Source organism: Spinacia oleracea, chromosome 6, assembly GCF_020520425.1.
Source record: "Spinacia oleracea cultivar Varoflay chromosome 6, BTI_SOV_V1, whole genome shotgun sequence".
Taxonomy (NCBI): Eukaryota; Viridiplantae; Streptophyta; class Magnoliopsida; order Caryophyllales; family Amaranthaceae; genus Spinacia; species Spinacia oleracea.
In genome coordinates this window covers 126,968,936-126,991,896 of record NC_079492.1, presented here as the reverse complement: position 1 = coordinate 126,991,896, position 22,961 = coordinate 126,968,936, and the positions used below count along the sequence as shown (strand labels likewise).

The 22,961-nt window shown below is 39.6% G+C and overlaps 1 long non-coding RNA gene across 2 annotated transcripts; it reads right to left on the bottom strand.

Annotated features, from left to right (window-relative positions):
- Positions 1-590: 590 nt before the first annotated feature.
- LOC110794427 (uncharacterized) lies at positions 591-22,408 on the bottom strand. Of its 2 annotated transcripts, none has more exons than XR_008924814.1 (3): positions 22,003-22,408; positions 21,252-21,641; positions 591-849 (listed from the first exon to the last, which is right to left on the bottom strand). It is a non-coding gene; the product is annotated as an uncharacterized lncRNA (long non-coding RNA). The 2 variants fall into 2 exon arrangements; XR_008924813.1 differs by having other exon boundaries at positions 21,252-21,344; positions 22,003-22,393.
- Between the last annotated feature and the right edge of the window lie 553 nt (positions 22,409-22,961).

Genomic DNA, 22,961 nt, shown 5'->3' with positions numbered 1-22,961 from the left:
GCAGTTTATATGGCGTTGCCAATAGGTGGCGCGGCTATAACTCTATGGCAACAGTTATTATGCTTTAGGCAACAACATTATAAAACTGTTGCCATAGTTATCATTAGCAACGCTTTTCTTAGGCAACGACTTTTAACTTTTGCCAACAGTTTTACTATATCTAAGGCAACAATTATTAAGTTTTAGTAACAATTATTTAGGATTTTAAGCAAAAGTTTTAGTTTCTAAGCTAACACTTTTATTATCTAAAGCAGCATTATCAACCATTTATGGCAACGTTTATTGCTCTAATATTGCAACAGTTTTGTAGTCTATTGCAATATTTCTTGATACCGCTATTGCGACATTTTTATATGATATATAGCAACGTTTCTTGATACAACTATTGCGCCACTTTTACATGAGCCTATAGCAACGTTTCTTGCCACACTATTGCGACATTTTTATGTAAGTCTATAGCAACGTTTCTTCATACAACTATTGTGGCACTTTAATAGTTTAATGTAAGCTTATAGCAACAATTTCATACGTGTTTATTTAATAGCCCATTAAAATGAAATTATTACACCAAATAATCTAACTACTACAAATAGAAAACATTTATTTCGATGTAAGTTATACGTATTATTAAATAAAATATCCATAACAATCATTCTAATAAAAAAAATCATTGTTATAATATAAAAACATCAATTAAGTAAACTAATGAATCTCCAAAAAGAATTAATAGTTTAAGTAATCTAAAATCTATCTAGTATTTAATTTATTTGCCCAAATCAGTCCAAAAGAACTTCAATCTATGCCCTTCATGCCATCCTTTCATCTACCGTTCTCCTTCTGTTTACCATCCTGTAAATAGAAAAATAATAGTCAATATAATAAGAAAATTAATGCATGTAATTAAAATGAAATAATATGATCAATTCTGCAAAACAACAGCTGAAAACCACACAACAAAGCTGCACTGAAGGAGCAAAGAAGAACAAAACGGAACTTAACAAGCAACCGGTCAGAACAGAACTGAATAGCAAAGAAGATCAGAACTGAACAGCAAAGCAGATCAAAACGGAACTGAACAACAAAGGAATCAGAACTGAACTGAACAACAAAGAAGATCAGAACTGAACCGAACAACAAGTCTCTAAAGGCTAAACACAATCATTCTAATACTTCTAACTAATGACAAATACATAAAATGCTGATTTTTCCCATACAACCTGAGACTTAAACACTTGAATTTTGGACGAAAATGACAAACATGGTATATCATAAATGCATAATGAACCGTCGAAATTAGTAATGTGTCTACAGCAGCTTATTATAGTATTTGGTTAGAGTGTCAATTAATCTTTCAGAAATAACTTTAAATCGTCACTCTGCTTGTATCTTCATTACAAAAATGAAGCTCTAACTATTATTGCCTCTCTATTGATAAAACCAAAACCAGATCATAGATCTTAGACAGCACTATTTTGGTGTTTCAACTAATATAATCTACATAGAAATCTCTACTATAAACAAGACTCTTGGTCACACTAGAATTTTCCTATATCTACTTCAGCTATCAGATCATGTCAGTCTGTCAGATACAAAACTCCACTAAAAGCCATTGCTTTAATAGCTTAACTAACTCCATCAGTTAAGAGTATCCAAGAGAGTCGTCTACACACACTGTACCTGCATCATCCCATAAATTGTAACCAAATCATCTATGTTCTTTTATGGTTTAGTTGTGGAGTCGTATCAGGCTACTCACATCGTTTTTGGGAGAAACGGAAAACCAAAGGCTACTCACATCGTTTTTGGGAAAAACGGAAAACCAAAGGCTACTCACATCGTTTTTGGGAAAAACGGAAAACCAAAGGCTACTCACATCGTTTTTGGGAAAAACGGAAAACCAAAGGCTACTCACAACGTTTTTGGGATAAACGGAAAACCAAAAAAAGTTATCGCTGCAGCGACTAAGGACCTGCGCGGTTAGTGACGCAGACCCCGCCGGCTAAAGATGGCGAGCCTGTCCGCTAAGGGTGGACGTCCCTGAATTCTTTTTTTTTTCGACTTGGAACTCGCGTGGTTCGTGACGCGATTCTGCCCACTAAGATGGGCAAGTTTCCTACTTTTTTTTTCATCGTGATTTCTTTTTTTTTGAGAATTTCTTTTATTCATTCTTGCAAGAGCGAATTCTTTCGAGGGATGCTCGGATTTAGTTGTAACCTGAATGTGAGTTGACAACGTGCTTAGACGGACCATTGTTTTGTGGTCATTTTCTATCTTGGTTTTGAGCTAGTCTTTTCGGCTCAATTTTGCCACTACCTGGGTCCTTGATTGGGGGACCATGTATAAGTATCAACGGCGACCTTTGTCTTGAGGTCGTAAACCGGTTCTTTTTTTTTGAGATTATCCAAATACGGGACTTTGTACAGCGTAGTCTGGGAATATTGTTTTAACTTTGCATAATATATATTTTCTTTCGAGCCCTCAAGCATTCGTGCTTGACGGTTATTTCTTGTCAAAGAGGTTCCTTGGGGATACGCATTCTGTAATGTCCTTGATCGTGTTTGGGATTGTGCTCGTAAGTGCGAGCGATCTTTGTAGTGGTGTGCTACTCTTAACAAAGCCGTGAGGTGCGACTTTCAGTAAAGGAATCGGCAATTTTCAAGTCGAATAAACATGGCAGGGCCCTATAGAAGTCAGAGCTGTTTTTTTTGGGTCTAGAATCATTTACGGGGCCCAGGCCTGGGCATTGAAATAATTCACGCCCAGGTGGGGCGTTGAAAGTGTTGTTTGGGCTGGTCTTTTGATGACACAGTTGGCCTCTTGTTCATTCGTTTATTTCACTTGGAAGTTCTATGTATTCTCTTTTCTTTTGTTTTTTCTTTGTTTTTAGAACGTGATGATTTCCTTGAGAAGCCGTAGCCGATTGGTGGACTACGGTGCTTGTCGCTTTGGGGCGATTATTTTAAGGAACTGTTGCTCTTAAGGTGTACAGTTATTGCAATAGTCGGGCGAGTCTATATGGCCCGAGGAACATACCTTGAGGTGTAAGACTTTGATCGATCGTGTTCGTGAATGATGATATGTATGTGCGAACGAGCGTTCATAGAATGGCCGTTGTGTGCGGTCCGTTAATCAGTTCGCTTGAATCATTATTATTTTATTTTTTGAGCAATGACTGATTTTGAATAGTTTTCTTAGAAGCTTGATAGGGTTCAGGCCCATTCAAACATCGTGCCCTTTCGATTGTTCAAACATTTGCTTCGAGATTTTTTTTTATTTCGCTATGGTCGTTTCGTAGCTTGGAGCCCCCAAGTATGCATGTTGGGATATCATTATTATTTTTTGCATTGGAGTATTTCGTCATGCCTCGCTCAGGTGTTCGAACAAGTGTAGCACCTTCTGCGTGGGTTTGCACGGCTTATTACTTCGTTTGATGCAAGGATTCATAGGTGTTTCTTTCTTATTTTTATATCTGGGCAAAACTTGGCTAGCAGAAAGATTCAGCGCCCAGGCTGGGGCGTTAAAGATATTGGCGCCCAGCTCTGGGCGTTGAAAATGATTTCTGGGTATATTTTGACAGTTCTTATCCTTGATTTTTTCTTTCGCTTTTGCTTTGGAACGAGGTAGACTGTGTAACGGGCGCTTGTAGGGCGAGCGTTATGAGCAGTAGTGTGATCGGAGTTTTGGTGACTCGTGATTTTCAGTTACCCTTGATAGTGGGGTGACTTTATATATTCTAAGTAGTGCTTTAGAATTTGGGAGGGGTTGTAGCCATTCTAAGGTTCGTTTTACACGATTAAAGCTTCCGATTGTGCCCCTATAACATATGTATAGCATTAGCGTCGAGAATTTGCGATGAAATCGTCATTTCGAGCATTTTTAGAGTGTTTTTCTCAAGCCTCCAACTGTAGCTACGGGATTGGCTTGGTGCTATAATGCCTTGCATACGTTTTTGTGCATTCATGGTGAAATGGATCATGAATAGTTTGAACCAGACTCGTTTAGTGCGAGGTACGTTCGAGTAGCGATCTGCTACTTCTCTTGTAAATGCCGTATTGTGTGACATTGCCATGGTCAAGGTAATCACATGTTGAAGTGTGCCTTGACCAAAAGCTAGGCGCCTTTCTTTACCCATAATCATATTTAGAAATATCTTTGACTCACTTGCAAAACGCATACTTAGATTAAACCAATGACACTTTATTATGTTCGAAGAAGCCTTTGAAAATTATTTGAAATCCGAGTCTTACTGTGTACAATCTGAGGTGTCCTAAGTAGGTTGACTTATAGAAGGGTTCGTACAGGATTACATGAGTGAATCAAAATACTGTTATGATTTTTGGAATGTTGTCTAAGGATTTGCTGGAAGCCAGGGTGCAGACATCAAGATATACTTGTGCCCGTTTGGCATATGCTTTAGGCTTTTAAGGCCATCTTTTCCAGAATTGCGGGAATATCAACCGTTTTCAAATCGACTCAGATTTACTTGGTTTATGTCTGCACAAAAGGTCAATGTATACTTAGTTCTTTCCCTAGCTCTTCCATTTCAATTTTTTAGCCCCCAGTTGCTATTATGTCTTCCCATTAATGATGCTTTTAGATTTCGATTTTAAATTCCCGTGTCATATGTCTGAGTAGGGTGAGCCTTGGTTAAGTGCCAAGTCCTATTGACAATGTCTGTTTTTTTTCAAAGGGGATTCGCAAGCGTTCGAATTACCATGAACGGGTACCCTGAGTTCGAATGAACGATGGGGCGATGCCGTAGAACAATCCTCTTTATTTCAAGCTTACTTCTTTTACTACTTGTTGGCGATTATGACTGTGTCTAGTGGTGAAAGAAGGTCTTTAAGCGAGCGACTATGTCTAGTGGTGAAAGAAAGTCTTTAAGTGAGTTAGTTCGCTTTTAGGGAAGGTCAAGTCGAGTACTTTAGAGGTCATGGACGCTTGCGCTAGCCCCCATTCAATTGAGGCAAAGCGATCTTTTGAGTCTTGGCTAAGTGCCTAGGAGTGTGAGTGCTCCTTCTGGCAAGGGTACGTGCCCTTATTATTTTTCGATGTGTGCTCGTTAATTTTGGCATCTTGGTGACTTGGATTCTTCCTTTGACTTAAATTTTTCTTTCGACTTGGATTCCAAGTAATTTCAATAAGGGACTTCTATTTTTTATTCTTGTTTTTCTATAGGCTTTAATATTTTTGTCAAATTGGTTGAACCGAATCATGGATTGCCTACGTATCCGCCTTAAATAAATTTAATTTGGAATCAGGTCTTGCGTAGTTCTTAGCCTAGAAAATGGTTTCATAGAATGCCGATTTTAAACAAGTATGTTCTGAGGTGGAAACATATTATTTGAAACGGTAGAATAAGTGAAGTTTATTATTATTTTAATCTGCCGCTTTGCCGTAAGCCAAAAATTTGTTTTATATTTTTTTTGAGTACATAATTTTTTTTGAGTACATGTATTTTTTGGTACGTATATCTGAATACGTGCTGTACCCCTCCAAGTGTTCGTTATTTTTCCGTGCATGTGCGGATAAAATGACGAGCACTTCAGGACAAAGTTTAGCGAGCAGAGAGATTCAGCGCCCAGGCTGGGGCGCTAAAGATTTCGGCGCCCAGCTCTAGGCGCTGAAAATGACTTCTGGGCGGATCTTTTTCGGTGCGCTAAATGCTTCTTTTTATTTTTAGACGAATTTTTAAAGGCGCTTTGCAAAGTTTGCTTTTTATTATTTATTATGTTTTGTACTTTTCATTTTCTTTTTTATTCGTGACTCAAGACAGCTTCAAAGATGGGTTGAATGAGTTGGGATAAGTTGTATAGGTATTGGTCAAGCATGAGGATTATATCTGCTAGGGCTCACAATTTGCAGCCTCAAGCTAGTGTCACGAGTTTACATCAATCAAGGCCAATGAGTAGCATGAGGACGGCTCAAGGGTATATCAACAGGATGTATCCACACAAGTTATATGGTCATTATGCTAATGGTGGTGTAAGAACAGGTTTGGGCTTTGGAAATAATGGGTATGACGCACGTGTCAATGGCCGTGCGTGGTTTATGGTTGACAACAAGTTCAGGAACAAGAGTCGAGGTAATGGTTTCTTGGTTTATGGCAATGAGAGCATGGATGGGTTAAATGAGCTGAACAGGGACCCCAGAGCGAAGGCGTCTAAGAACATAAGGATTTGAAAGGGTAGACATCGTAGAATTTTATGATTTGGATTGGTTGACTCAATTCTTTTCCTTCGTTTACTTGGGTAAATTTCGCACTTTTGGGAGGTACGGGCTAAGTACTTCATGGCTCGCTCTTTTCGCTTTCCCTTTTTGTGAGGGGGTCGAAAAAGCGCGAGGCTAATGCGTGACCTTGTCCCTCGTGGGTGTGACGATTCTTTTTATTCAATCAAGTGTAATTGGATTTCCTGTGAGTATACACCCAATTGACTAGTAATATAGGAGTCGCCATTCAGTTTTTAACAACAATGAGAAAAACTGACAAAACCCGGTTATCGTGACATAAAGGGAGTGCAATTATGTTTGACCACGACGGCCGTAGGTTCCCTTGTGATCCCTGGTGTGGGGATCTCTCAATATACACCCGCAAGGTAGAGATTGAGGGTTCGGGGGACTGTAACTACCGAGAGGAGTAATTCGCTCGTCGATAACTCCAGAGGCAGGATATCCTTACTAGCTCAGCATAAATAATTGAAGGGACATGCGTGAACTATTAAACTAATCTGAGTTGATTTTAGCAATATGCAACATATAACACTAATTCGATCGTGATTATCTGATTTAAATAACATTAAGGGACCTAGCATGATAATCCGATTTCCCAAAAATATTATATTTGTTAGGCGTGATAGAACAATCATATTAGGTTAGTTTAACAGTTCATAAAAAGGGCGAGGAAAGCAGTTAAATCATCGAAAAGGGACACATTACGACGCACCCTTGAGAGGTGCGTCACGGTTCTCAGAAAACTAACCACTTTGACTTTGCTATTTCTCCTTTTTATTTAGCGAATCTCAATTATGGGACAGGATACGTTCTGTTCGATTTATGGATCGATTGCGACAGAACGCGTGAACAGTTACGCAGCGAGAGGCTTAGGCTAAGGGTTAGAGTTAATACTCAGAATATGATTGTGTGTTGTTGTGTGTTGTTTCACGTCGAAACTAGGGGCCTATTTATAGGGAAGAGTTCGTGGAAAGATAGAATTGCAGAGTTCTAATCCGCAAAGAATTAGGAAAAGAGACGTACCCAGGTACTTTCAGCACCCAGGCCTGGGCGCCGAAGATTTCGGCGCCCAGAGCCAGGCATTGAAAATAGGGTCTGGGCAGCTTTGTTTAGTCAGATTCGGATTCCTAAAATCCGTAGAGTTTGAGATTAATTCGAGTCTTTTAGCGCGTATCAATTTTGTGACGGAATGCGTCTGGGCCCGTTACGAACTCTAGGCTCGTTAGGATTTTAATTAATACGTAACTCCTATTTCCGAATCCTATTAGGAATTGGATTCTCTCGGTTTTCTATCTCATTTAGGATTTATGTTGGAATGCAACACCTAATTCTGACAGGTTTCTATCTTTTATGATTTTCCACTTTTAGACGCTACTTTTTACGGCAGTTACTATTTTTAGCAGGTTTCCATAAATAGATGGTTTCGGGTGAAATGAAATGGGGAATCGAGATTCGTTTATTTTATAGGAGATGCGTTGTCAAGTGGAGTTTTTATGCTTTCATCATCGAACCTTTCTCTTGCGGGAACGGGGACAAAAGTAGATGTCTACAGTTAGCCCCCACTTTGACTGAGTCTTGGAGTAAGACGACGGTCAAAGTATTAGACGGAGTGCATCACACAAGCCATGGTGTATGTGACCTGTTTTGCGAGGGTCTCACGAGCCCCCGAGTGATAACATTTGACTTAAGGGTCATCATTTGAAGTGTCGACATATCCCTCACGTGTCATTGGGATTTGTCAACTGATAGTATAGAAACTTCCTCACTTTGTCATTGGAAGGATCTAAAGATGCGTAGAAACTCCCTCACTTTGTCATTGGGAGTAACTACAGATGTTTTCGAAATTAAAGCTGTAAAGTGTAATTAGGCCTGGCCAAGCCCAATCACGAGGTAAAACGTTTTTAAAGATTCTCATTTTCAGGGATAGCTAAACGAGAAAACCCCCTTGTTTTTATAGGACGTAAAACGAAGGAAAATCCAACACATCGTTCTTTTTTGGAAAAATGAAAAACCAATCCTTTAATTTTTGGAAAAAGGGAATACCAATCCTTTAATTTTCGAAAAAAGGGAAAACCGATAAAAGTTATCGCTACAGCGACTAAGGACCTGCGTTGTTAGTGACGCAGACCCCGCCCGCTGAAGGTGGGCGAGCCTATCCGCTGAGGGTGGACCCCCCGTCCGATAGAAGTGGACGAATCTGTTTTGATGTTTTTGAAAATAAGGACCTACGCGGTTTGTGACGTAGACCCCGCCGGCTGAAGATGGCGGGCCTGTCCGCTGAGGGTGGACCCCCCGTCCGATAAAAGTGGACGAATCTGTATTGAAATTTTTTTTTGTTTTTTTTTTTGAAAATAAGGACCTACGTGGTTTCCGCCGTAGACCCCGCCGGCTGAAGATGGCGAGCCTATTTTAAATTTGAAGACTTTATTTTTTGTCGAAAACTGAGGACCTGCGCGGCTAGTGACGCAGACCCCGCCCGCTGAGGATGGGCGAGCCCATTTTGAATTTCTTATTTTGTCTATGTAGAAGGGCTTTTCTGATTAAAAACTGTTGGTGGGTCGTAATATTTTTAGATGTGTCCTATAAGTGGGTCCACACTATGTATATTTTTGTTTAACAATATATTTTTTGAGATATCCAAACATGACATGGTGCATGGCGCAGTCCGGGAATGTGATTTTGATCGCGCGCTCCTCGTTGGAGTCTATTTTTTTCGTGAGCCCCCAAGCACTGGGGCTCGTCGGTTGTTTTTCGCATCTTGTAATCATGTTTGGGGTCATGCTCGTATGTGAGAGGGACCTTTGTAGTGGTGTGCTACTCTTAACAAAGTCGTGAGGTGCGACTTTCAGCAATTTTCAAGTCGAATGAGTATGGCAGGGCCCACTAGAAGTTAGGGCCTTTTTTGAGCATGGGTACATTTTTGGCGCCTAGGCCTGGGCGTTGGAATAATTCACGCCCAGGTGGGGCGTTGAAAGTGTTGTTCAGGCTGGTCTTTTGATGACACGGTTGGCCTCTTGTTCATTCGTTTATTTCACTTGGAAGTTCTATGTATTCTCTTTTCTTTTGTTTTTTTCTTTGTTTTTTAGAACGTGATGATTTTCTTGAGAAGCCGTAGCCGATTGGTGGACTACGGTGCTTGTCGCTTTGGGGCGATTATTTTAAGGAACTGTTGCTCTTTAAGGTGTACAGTTATTGCAATAGTCGGGCGAGTCTATATGGCCCGAGGAACATACCTTGAGGTGTAAGAATTTGATCGCTCTTATATTTTTTGAACGTGTTCGTGAATGATGATATGATGTGCGAACGAGCGTTCATAGAATGGCCGTTGTGTGCGGTCCATTAATCAGTTTGCTTGAATCATTTTTTTGAGCAATGACTGATTTTGAATAGTTTGCTTAGAAGCTTGACAGGGGTCAGGTCCATTCATGAAGTGGGCTCAAACATCGTGCCCTTTCGATTGTTCAAACATTTGCTTCGAGATTTTTTATTTTGCTATGGTTGTTTCGTAGCTTGGAGCTCCCAAGTATGCATGTTGGGATGCTTCCTTTTGGCGTACGATTTTTGTAGGTTCTTTCGAGAAAGATGCCTTGGGGTTCCGCTCGTGTAGGTGCGAGTTATCCCTTCCGTGGTAGGTAATATTTTGCTACCTTTAATCCTTAATGTAGAAGTCGTGTGGCTTGCATGGGCGATAAGTAGTCTTTGCCTCTTTTACACGTGCTCTTGGTCGTGCCTACATTAGTGCAACATGCCTTACTCTTCTTTTAGACTTGTACCGTGGGACGGTTGAACTTATGGTGCGACGTAGGCTTGTGTGGCCTAACGGCGTTTCTTAGAACATTTCTCCAGGTGTTGGGGTATCATTATTATTTTTTGCATTGGAGTACTTTATCATGCCTCGTTCAGGAGTTCGAACAAGTGTAGCATCTTCTGCGTGGGTTTACACGGCTTATTACTTCGTTCGATGCGAGGATTCATAGGTGTTTCTTCCCCTTTTTTTTATATCTGGGCAAAACGTGACTAGCGGAAAGATTCAGCGCCCAGGCTGGGGCGTTAAAGATATAGGCGCCCAGCTCTGGGCGTTGAAAATGATTTCTGGGTATATTTCGACAATGATTTTTGCTTTGGGACGATGTAGACTGTGTAACGGTTGCTTTATAGGGCGAGCGTTATGTGCAGTGGTTTGGTCGGGGTTTTGGTGACTCGCGATTTTCAGTTACCCTTGATAGTGGGGTGACTTTATATATTCTAAGTAGTGCTTAGAATTTGGGAGGGGTTTTAGCCATTCTAAGGTTCGTTTCACATGATCACACCTTAGGATTGTGCCCCTATGACGTATGTATAGCATTAGCGTCGAGAATTTGCGATAAAATCGTCATTTCGAGCATTTTTAGAGTGTTTTTCTCAAGCCCCCAATTGTAGCTACGGGATTGGCTTGGTGCTATAATGCTTTGCATACGTTTTTATGCATTCATGGTGACATGGATCATGAATAGTTTGAACCAGACTCGTTTAGTGCGAGGTACGTTCGAGTAGTAATTTTGCTGCTTCTCTTGTAAATGTCGTATTGTGCGACATTGCCATGGTCAAGGTAGTCACATATTGAAGTGTGCCTTGTCCAAAAGCTAGGTGCCTTTCTTTACCCATAATCATATTTGGAAATCTTTTGACTCACTTGCAAAATTGAGATAAACGCATACTTAGCTTAAACCAACGACACTTTATTATGTTCGAAAAAGTCTTTGAAAATTATTTGAAAATTATTTAAAATCCGAATCCTACTGTGTACAATCCGAGGTGTCCTAAGTAGGTTGACTTATAGAAGGGTTCGTACAGGATCATATGAGTGAATCAAAATACTGTTACGATTTTTGGAATGCTGTCTAAGGATTTGCTGGAAGCCAGGAAGCAGGCGTCAAGATATTACTTGTGCCCGTTTGGCATATGCTTTGGGCTTTTAGGGCCATCTTTTCTAGAATTGCGGGAATATAAACCGTTTTCAAATTGACATAGAGATTTACTTGGTGTATGTCTGTACAAAAGGTCAAGGTATATTTAGTTCTTTCCCTAGTTCTTTCATTTCAATTTTTAGCCCCCAATTGCTATTATGTCTTCCCATTAAGGATGCTTTCAGATTTCAATTTTAGATGCCCGTGTCATATGTCTGAGTAGGGTGAGCCTTGGTTAAGTGCCAAGTCCTATTGACAATGTCTGATTTTTTTTCAAAGGGGATTCGCGAGCATTTGAGTTACCATGAACGGGTGCCCTGAGCTTGAAGGAACGATGGGGCGACGCCGTAGAACAATCCTCTTTATTGCAAGCTTACTGCCCTTATTACTTGTTGGCGATTATGACTGTGTCTTAGTGGTGAAAGAAAGTCTTTAAGTGAGTTAGTTCGCTTTAGGGAGGGTCAAGTCGAGTACTTTAGAGGTCATGGACGCTTGCGCTAGCCCCCATTCAATTGAGGCAAAGCGATCTTTTGAGTCTTGGCTAAGTGCCTAGGAGTGTGAGTGCTCCTTCTGGCAAGGGTACGTGCCCTTATTATTTTTCGATGTGTGTTCATTAATTTTGGCATCTTTATGACTTGGATTCTTCTTTTGACTTAAATCTTTCTTTCGACTTGGGTTGCAAGTAATTAAATTCCAATAAGGGACTTCTATTTTTATTCTTGTTATTCTATAGGCTTTAATATTTTTGCAAATTGGTTGGACCGAATCAGGGATTGCCTACGTATCCGCCTTAAATAGATTTAATTTGGAATCAGGTCTTGCGTAGTCCTTAGCCTAGAAAATGGTTTTTTAGAATGCCGATTTTAAACAAGTACGTTCTGGGGTGGAAACATATGTTTTGAAACGGTAGAATAAGTGAAGTTTCTTATTATTTTAATCCGCTGCCTTGCCGTAAGCCAAATATTTGTTTTATATTTTTTTTTTTGAGTACATGTATATTTTTTGGTGGTACGTATATCTGAATACGTGTTGTACCCCTCCAAGTGTTCGTTATTTTTCCGTGCATGTGCGGATAAAATGACGAGCACTTCTGGACAAAATTTGGCGAGCAGAGAGATTCAGCGCCCAGGCAGGAGCGCTAAAGATTCCGGCGCCCAGCTCTGAGCGCTGAAAATGACTCCTGGGACGGATTCTTTTTCGGTGCGCTAAATGCTTCGTTTTTCTTTTTTAGACTTTTAGAGGCGCTTTTGCAAAGTTTCTTTTTTATTATTCACTTTTTATTTTATTTTTTGCAATTTTCATTTGTTTCCTTTTTTGTGTTTGTGACTCAAGACGGCTTGAAAGATGGGTTGAATGAGATAGGATAATTTGTATAGGTATTGGTCAAGCATGAGGATTACATCAACCAAGGCCAATGAATAGCATGGGGATGGCTCAAGGGTATATCAACAGGATGTATCCAAATAAGTTATATGGTCCTTGTGCTAATGGTGGTGTAAGAGCAGGTTTTGGAAATAATGGGTATGACGCACGTGTCAATGGCCGTGCGTGGTTTGCGGTTGATAACAAGTTCAAAAACAAGAGTTGAGGTAATGGTTTCTTGGGTTATGGCAATGAGAACATGGATGGGTTAAATGAGCTGAACAGGGACCGCAGAGCGAAGGCGTCTAAGAACATAAGGATTGGAAAGGGTAGACATCGTAGAACTTTATGATTTCGCACTTTGGGAGGTACGGGCTAAGTATTTCATGGCTCGCTCTTTTCGCTCTCCCTTTTCTCTTTCTATTTTTTCTTTTCGCTCGGGATTTCTCCCCAACATAAATCCTTCAATCAATTTGGGCTAAAAGGTAGATGGTTGTGGTCTTTGAGTCACGAGGTGAGACTGAGTGAGCCTCGTTTGGTAGGCCTATAGTGGACCTCTAATTTTAGTGGGCCTAGGGTGGACCTTTAATTTCAGTAGGCCTAGGGTAGACCTTTTAATTGTCTTACTTTGCAAGCGTATTTAGTCGTTTCTTAAAATGTGCAAATAGCGTAGATTTAAAATGTTGTTTTTACCTTATTGAAGTTTAACGAAAGAATTACATCGAAAATAATTTTTACAGTTTTCGGGATTTAATTGGAAGTTGTGATTTAGACTCAAACTTTCATCAATCTTTCTGATTATAACCCGTGTATGAATATAAGGAGGTGGCCTAGACTCAAAATAATGACATGGCGTAAGCCTATAATACTTGACCAAGCGACTCTCAGACTTAGGCTAATTGGACCATAACTTTCGTTGGTTGACACTTTAGATTTTAACCCTTGGGTGTTCACTTGTCATGCGCCATTTTGCTTAATGTTGGCAAGGTAGTTAATTGGGGAGATCGAATTTTAATTTTTGCAAGACTAGAATCATTAGTGCGGCTTCTCTCTTAGTGTGTATTGCTTTACCCCAATGGTAGCTTTATGGTATGCCGATTTGGGTATTTTCATGGTTGGTCATGTTGCATTCATGGAAAATCTTTTAGTCCGTACTTAGTAGTATTTCAAGGAGCGAGTGACTCGAGAGGACTATGATAGTCGTGACCCAATGTGATTATAAGCCTTGGGGCCATTAATTTTTTTTCTTTGCCAATGGTATTAACACCTTAGGTTCACTTTGGGGGTTGTGCGACTATGGGGGAGTGATTTCCAGAATGTGACCATTTCCATTTTGCAAATACTATAATATATTCTTTTTATTGGTGAGAGAGAGTATTGAGGCCGTGGATTCCTAGCAAGGGATGACAATTACATATGGGTGCTCATTGATTTAAATGTTAGGAAGGGAGACTCAAATATGGTTTAACCTTTTAACTTGCAGAACGACACCAAGCATTAGGACCGATTCTATGGATAAGACAACTAAGACTTAGGATTTGGATTGTATTTTGGCATAGCCTAGTCTAGACTCGGATTTATTTGAACATTTATTTTTTTGAAGACTTTATTCGAACATTTATTTTTTGAATACTTCTCCCATGTGACATTCAAGGTTTAATTAGCATGCTCGGCTTTGGTGCCGAACATCGTCGTCGTAGGAGGCCTAACAACGACACAAAGAGTTATTTATTTTTATTTTTTAGTCGCTTTTAGAATCGAGTGCCTTTTCATACGCCCTCGCAACAATTTATTTCGAAAAGTTTTTTTTTTTGCTACGTATTTTCTTCATGCGTGGGCACCGAGGCTGCTGTGCCTGACCAAAAGGCCAGGCAGCAACTTCAGCGCCCAGCAGTGGGCGTGAGAAATATTGGCGCCCAGCCAGGGGCGCTGAAAATGCGTCCCTGACTGGTACTCGTTTTCTGTTCGCGTATATTCTTTTGTTTTATGCGACTTAATTTTGCGTGCTTTCCTAATAACGTCCTTTACCCGTTGTGCAGCGTTTGTGGGATTCGTTACAGGCCATCCCGAGCGTCGCTTATTTTTGTGGCGATCATTCGGGTTTGCGGAACACGTATTTCGGTATAACTCTTTGGCAAATTAGTCTATAAATGTTTGGGCAATTTTTAAGGTCGTTGGTTTTCTAGGATTATTTGTCTAGCATTATTCGTACACACAATCATAACATAGTCACATAGTTCGCTACACATAACTACATTACAAACATGGATTTGAAAATTAAATATGTCACGTAGTTTATGATAGGCTTCTATGGGTAGTATTTGCGCCTGGCTTGGTACCGCTTCTATCGTAGATCCAACACATGCCCCGGTCGAGGTAGTGTCTTCAACAGACGAATTTCGCTCAAGAGGCCAACCCGCAAGTGCAAGCCAAGGGGGCATGCAGGCGAGAGGGACCTAATGGGCGAGCGATTGGGTTCGGGATAGGTGTACTACCTGCACAAGTACCGAGTGGGAAACATGCGCGGCGTATGCACCCCTTATTGGCGAAAAAAGGTATCCTTAGTCCCAACTCCCGAGGGAGCCGAGATTCGTTATGCGGTTCTGCCCGTTTACATTAATATGCTGATTTTCAGGTCGTCCCAACTTGATGGGGAAATAAACGCGGGGTAGGATCGTTTCACCCTTCGGCTATTTTGATTACCTACAAGCACGAGTATTTCCTTCACTATCCCCAGTGGAGTCGCCACTGTGAGGGGGTCGAAAAAGCGCGAGGCTAATGCGTGACCTTGTCCCTCGTGGGTGTGACGATTCTTTTTATTCAATCAAGTGTAATTGGATTTCCTGTGAGTATACACCCAATTGACTAGTAATATAGGAGTCGCCATTCAGTTTTTAACAACAATGAGAAAAACTGACAAAACCCGGTTATCGTGACATAAAGGGAGTGCAATTATGTTTGACCACGACGGCCGTAGGTTCCCTTGTGATCCCTGGTGTGGGGATCTCTCAATATACACCCGCAAGGTAGAGATTGAGGGTTCGGGGGACTGTAACTACCGAGAGGAGTAATTCGCTCGTCGATAACTCCAGAGGCAGGATATCCTTACTAGCTCAGCATAAATAATTGAAGGGACATGCGTTAACTATTAAACTAATCTGAGTTGATTTTAGCAATATGCAACATATAACACTAATTCGATCGTGATTATCTGATTTAAATAACATTAAGGGACCTAGCATGATAATCCGATTTCCCAAAAATATTATATTTGTTAGGCGTGATAGAACTATCATATTAGGTTAGTTTAACAGTTCATAAAAAGGGCGAGGAAAGCAGTTAAATCATCGAAAAGGGACACATTACGACGCACCCTTGAGAGGTGCGTCACGGTTCTCAGAAAACTAACCACTTTGACTTTGCTATTTCTCCTTTTTATTTAGCGAATCTCAATTATGGTACAGGATACGTTCTGTTCGAATTATGGATCGATTGCGACAGAACGCGTGAACAGTTTTGCAGCGAGAGGCTTAGGCTAAGGGTTGGAGTCAATACCACTAGTAGAAAAAACACTTGTTGAAGCCCCCCTGTTGAGGCGGGCAAAAAGTGATACGCCCCACTAGCCTCTGTTGGGGCGGGCTTTACATAAGTTCGCTTAATTAGCCTGAGCTGTTGTGGCAGGCTTACCCATGTTCGCTTCAATAGCTCTGTAAAAGCGAACATGGACCCGGCCCGCCTCATTAGAAGAATTCAGTCTTGGCGAACTTGCACTTATTCGCCTCAATGTTTACACAGCCCAATTAAATAAAGAGACCCATCTGTGCCTCACACATAACAATATCAGTTAGGGTTTCTACATTATACTTTTTACACTTCATTTCCCTTGGCCGTGTTTTCTAACCTTCATTTCATCATTTCATTTTTTCGCTGAACCCCTTGTTTCTTCGGCCTTGTCGCATCCTTATCTCCATTCTTTGGATGCAATTCCATTCTTTGTTGAAGAAAATCGGGCTTTGATCGAATTTCTTCCGTGTTTATGGTTCACAAAGATGGAGAACATAAGCGAATCGTCCTCGGTAAGTATTCCAATATCTTGATACAAACAAGCTAGGTACCAATCCATTTCCTCGCCTTTTCAATTTTTTTTTGATTGAAATTTGATTTTTGTTATATTGTCTTATTTGTCTATGATTTAAGGGATGTTTATCTTTCTTTGTTAATTTTGACGATTTGCTGCATGTTCAATTAATTTTGAAATTTTGCGACAATTCGTTGATTTGATAATTTAAACAGCAAGCATCGTAAATTATAGATTTTTTAATTTAGATTTTTCTTCGACTCGAGCGGTGGTTTTAGAGGCACCGATCTCGTTTTTTTTATTTATCTGTGCCGATAAAGCAAAAATACCATTTTCATGAGATCTATTTTTTTTTTTTATCTGTTTCACGAGATCTGTTTTTTTATTTAATATCTGATTTTTTTGTTAATTTCTCTTTCAGATATAGATTTTATATTGATCGGATTTTTTCTTATCTTATTTTTTCCTTTTTAGGATTTAATTTTTAAGTATAATCTTTAAATGAACATGATGTTTATATTTTCATATCTCGTACAAATTCATGGCCATTGTTTTCCTATTACATTTATATTTTGGCTATAATTTTTATTTTTAGGTAATTTTTGACTTGCTGATATTTTCTTTTTTGCAGGTTGGTTATGCGTGGGAGATCGAGTTGCTGATTTGTGCAGTTTAGAATTTAGTACTTTGATTTATTAAGCTTTGTTAGCTAATGTAATACTCCGCACTATAGAAATTCAGATGCATCCCCTTAGAAAAAATGGGGATATGTTTTGTTCATGTACTCTATATTTTATTAATAATAATGAGAAAAGTATAAAATTTCAATGTTTTTGTCACCAAAATTTAATAACATGCGCGCTTACCAAGACCTTAAATAAAAAGAATATAAATAGTATAAAATGCATATTTTACTTTTTGACCCAGTAATTGGTTGAGGCGGGCATTGAGTACGCCACAACATGATAGCCAAAAATCACCCAGTAATTGGTTGAGGCGGGCATTGAGTAAAGCCCGCTTCGACAAGTCTGTTTTTGAAGCGAACAAAGCCCGCCTCAACAGCTATTAGATCTGTTGCAGCCCCACCTACTGAAGCGAACAATGCCCGCCTCAACAAGGCCTAAAAGCCCCCCACAACAGGGGTTTTTTCCACTAGTGTACTCCTAATATGATTGTGTGTTGTTGTGTGTTGTTTCACGTCGAAACTAGGGGCCTATTTATATGGAAGAGTTCGTGGAAAGATAGAATTGCAGAGTTCTAATCCGCAAAGAATTAGGAAAAGAGACGTACCCAGGTACTTTTCAGCGCCCAGGCCTGGGCGCCGAAGATTTCGGCGCCCAGAGCCAGGCGTTGAAAATAGGGTCTGGGTAGCTTTGTTTAGTCAGATTCGGATTCCTAAAATCCGTAGAGTTTGAGATTAATTCGAGTCTTTTAGCGCGTATCAATTTTGTGACGGAATGCGTCTGGGCCCGTTCCGAACTCTAGGCTCGTTAGGATTTTAATTAATACGTAACTCTTATTTCCGAATCCTATTAGGAATAGGATTCTCGCGGTTTTCTATCTCATTTAGGATTTATGTTGGAATGCAACACCTAATTCTGACAGGTTTCTATCTTTTATGATTTGCCACTTTTAGACGCTACTTTTTATGGCAGTTACTATTTTTAGCAGGTTTCCATAAATAGCTGGTTTCGGGTGAAATGAAATGGGGAATCGAGATTCGTTTATTTTATAGGAGATGCGTTGTCAAGTGGAGTTTTTATGCTTTCATCATCGAACATTTCCCTTGCGGGAACGGGGACAAAAGTAGGTGTCTACACTTTTCTTTTTCTCTTTAAGTATATCATGGTTCGCTCTCTTCACTCTCCCTTTTCTCTTTCTTTTTTTCTTTTTGCTTGGGATTTCTCCCGACATAAATCCTTCAAATTTTTTATTTGGGTTAAAAGGTAGATGGTTGTGGTCTTTAAGTCACGAGGCGAGACTGAGTGAGCCTCGTCTGGTAGGCCTATAGTGGACTTTTAATTTTAGTAGGGCCTAGGGTGGACCTTTAATTCTAGCAGGCCTAGGGTGGACCTTTAAATCGTCTTACTTTGCAAGCGTATTTAGTTGTTTCTTAAAATGTGCAAATAGCGTAGATTCGAAATGTTGTTTTTACCTTATTGAAATTTAACGAAAGAATTACATCGAAAATAATTTTTGCTTCTTTTTAGATTCCAGTTTCCGGGATTAAATTGGAAGTTGTGATTTAGACTCAAACTTTCATTAATCTTTCTGATTATAACCCGGGTATGAATATAAGGAGGTGGCCTAGACTCAAAATAATGACGTGGCGTAAGCCTATAATACTTGACCCAGCGACTCTAAGACTTAGGCTAATTGGACCATAACTTTCATTGGTTGACACTTTAGATTTTGTCATGCACCATTTTGCTTAATGTTGGCGAGGTAGTTAGTTGGGGAGATCGAACTTTTATTTTTGCAAGACTAGAATCATTAGTGCGGCTTCCCTCTTAGTGTGTATTGCTTTACCCCAATGGTAGCTTTATGGTATGCCGATTTGGGTATTTTCATGGTTGGTCATGTTGTATTCTTGGAAAATCTTTTAGTCCGTACTTAGTAGTATTTCAAGGAGCGAGTGACTCGAGAGGACTATGATAGTCGTGACCCAATGTGATTATAAGCCTTGGGGCCATTAATTTTTTCTTTGCCCATGGTATTAACACCTTAGGTTCACTTTGGGGGTTGTGCGACTATGGGGGAATGATTTCCAGAATGTGACCGTTTCCATTTTGCAAATACTATAATATATTCTTTTTATTGGTGAGAGAGAGTATTGAGGCCGTGGATTCCTAGCAAGGGATGACAATTACATATGGGTGCTCATTGATTTAAATGTTAGGAAGGGAGACTCAATATGGTTTAACCTTTTAGCTTGCAGAACGAGTCATAGTCTATTTGCTTTATATCGTCTTCAGTATTGAAAGATACAAGGATGTGACTGCAAGTATGAAATTTCATAAAAGTTCATTGTATAGTCTGTTGGTTAAGATTTAATAGTTACATATTGTGATGGGGTCGAAAAAGCACGAGACTAATGCGTGACCTCGTCCCTCGTGGGTGTGACGATTCTTTTTATTCAATCAAGTGTAATTGGATTTCCTGTGAGTATACACCCAATTGACTAGTAATATAGGAGTCGCCATTCAGTTTTTAACGACAATGAGAAAAACTGACAAAACCCGGTTATCGTGACATAAAGGGAGTGCAATTATGTTTGACCACGACGGTCGTAGGTTCCCTTGTGATCCCTGGTGTGGGGATCTCTCAACATACACCCGCAAGGTAGAGATTGAGGGTTCGGGGGACTGTAACTACCGAGAGGAGTACTCGCTCGTCGATAACTCCAGAGGCAGGATATCCTTACTAGGTCAGCATAAATAATTGAAGGGACATGCGTTAACTATTAAACTAATCTGAGTTGATTTTAGCAATATGCAACATATAATACTAGATCGATCGCGATTATCTGATTTAAATAGCATTAAGGGACCTAGCATGATAATCCAATTTCCCAAAAATATTATATTTGTTAGGCGTGGTAGAACAATCAGATTTAGTTAGTTTAACGGTTCATAAAAAGGGCGAGGAAAGCAATTAAATCATAGAAAAGGGACACATTACGACGCACCCTTGAGAGGTGCGTCACGGTTCTCAGAAAACTAACCACTTTGACTTTGCTATTTCTCCTTTTATTTAATGAATCTCAAATTATGGGACGGGATACGTTCTGTTCGATTTATGGATCGATTGCGACAGAACGCGTGATCAGTTTTGCAGCGTCAGGCTTAGGCTTAGGGGTTTAGAGTCAATACTCAGAAATATAATTGTGTGTTGTGTTTTCACGTCGAACTTGGGCTATATTTATAGAAAAGAGTTTGTGGAAAGATAGGATTGCAGAGCTCTAATCCACAAAGAATTAGGAAAAAACACGTACCCAGGTAATTCCAGCGCCCAGGCCTGGGCGCCGAAGATTTCGGCGCCCAGAGCCAGGCGTTGAAAATAGGGTATGGGCTGTTTTCTTAGTCAGATTCGGATTCCTGAAATCCGTAGTGTTTGAGACTTAATCGGGTCTTTTAGTGCGTGTCAATTTCATGACGGAATGCGTCTGGGCCCGTTATGAACTCTAGGCTCGTTAGGATTTTAATTAATACGTAACTCTTATTTCTGAATCCTATTAGGAATTGGATTCTCTCGGTTTTCTATCTCATTTAGGATTTATGTTGGAATGCAACACCTAATTCTGACAGGTTTCTATCTTTTATGATTTTCCACTTTTAGACGCTACTTTTTACGGCAGTTACTATTTTTAGCAGGTTTCCATAAATAGCAGGTTTCTATAAATAGCAGGTTTCGGGTGAAACGAGAAGGGTGATTGAGATTCGTTATTTTATAGGAGATGTGTTGTCAAGTGGAGATTTATGTTTTCATCATCGAACCTTCCCTTTCGGGAATGGGGACAAAAGTAGGTGTCTACACATATGACATTACTAAGTGACAATATGAAGTTACTCTGCTTCCCAGATAAGAAAGGTAACAAATTACTTAAAAGTGGAGGGGAAAGTTAATGGATTTACCTGTATTTCAGAACCACTGCCATTCCCTTTGCATTCTTCACTTAACCCATCACCACACCTTCTCTGCCATTGTCATTACCTTTGCATTCTTCACTTAAAGTACAAAATTTTGCAGAAATCTATCAAATTTACCAAACCCATATACGAGAAACTAACGACATAATTTCAGAAAATAATATTTGAAACCCAATTTCAAACCAATCGAAAATACATCAAAACCCACATAAATTCAGAGTACCAAAATGAAATCAAGAGTCATAACTTCGCGAAAGAAAAACGCTACAGAAAGAGTGAATAGCAGTTCGATTAAAAACTTTGATGGAATTGAAGAGAGAGAAGATTTCCTGTAAGAAGAGATAACAACATAATGTCCTTCTTCTCCTCCCCATTCTGCAATAGTTGGGATTATTAACATTAATTTTCCAAACTAAAACTCTTTTTGACTTTGAGCAGCATTCTGCTAACAATTTCATATTTTCAATCCATAATAAACTAACAACCATAAGAAATTAGCAAGTAATTAAATTAAACCCTAACATCCTGCTAACAATTTCAATAATAAATCAACAATATACCAAAAGAAATTAAGTATTTTCTTATATTTGTTCAAGTAATTAAATTAAAAAATCAACAACAAATCAACTATTTTCTGAATTTGGTACCTCCGTCCCTGCTACCATTCTTCTAACAAATCAACAACAAATCTGAATTTGTTCAACTTCAATTAAAAAAAGGAATTAAGTATTTGTACCTGCAACGGTGAGTCGGCGAGGAACGACGAGTCGACGAGCAACGGAGAGTCGGCCAGTGACGCGGTGGCGCGGTGACGGAGAAGCGAGGGACACGAGCCGATGACGAATTCAAAACCTGTTGGTTGCTCCGCTGCTGTTTCTTTGAGGGATCGTGGCTCGTACCTTTGTTTCTTTGTGGGTCGTGGGTGACCAGCGCGCGGCGGTGGAATGGTGGTGGGAAACTCCGACAAAGAGACAACTGTTGGAGTTCGGCGACGGCCGACGAAAAATCAAGACCGAGCGCAGGATTTGAGGAGGGGTTTGCGTGAAAATGTTTAGGGTTCTAAACTCTTACTGCTTCCCGGTGGGTTACGTTTGATTATTTTTGTATTTTATTTTTTTCAAAATAATCTGGTATCACGTAACACATGATTACGATTACACAGTGTACCTCTGCCCGTGATATATTCGTTCACACAATTCTACAAAAATTCAGAACTAAATTCATCCAAAATGACTCATCGATCGAGCCTCAAAATTGTTTAATATTGTGAATTTACAAAGAATTCTGTAATTAAATCATACACGCATTAAAAAAAACAGAGAAGCAAAATCATACAAATTTCCCTAACTAAGAAACCCTAATTAAGCCTTAAAACCACAAAAAAAATCCAACTTTAATAGATTAATAATTTAAACAGCCCAAGTTCATAAATATATGAGGAAATTCAAAGAGAAATACACAAAATAATCTTGTTCTTCTCGCCAATTCAGAAACACGATTCACCAATTTCTTTTATCTCCAATTCAAAGACCCAATCAAAAATTCAGAAACGCAAATCTCCAAAGAACGATGAAGGAAAGAATGGAGGAGACGAAGAGGAAGAAATCGAACGAAGAGAGGTAAAACTATATAGTGTTTAAGGAATAAGGGTTTGGGGAGCAAAACAAGATAGTGAAAACGTGAGAGATAGGGACA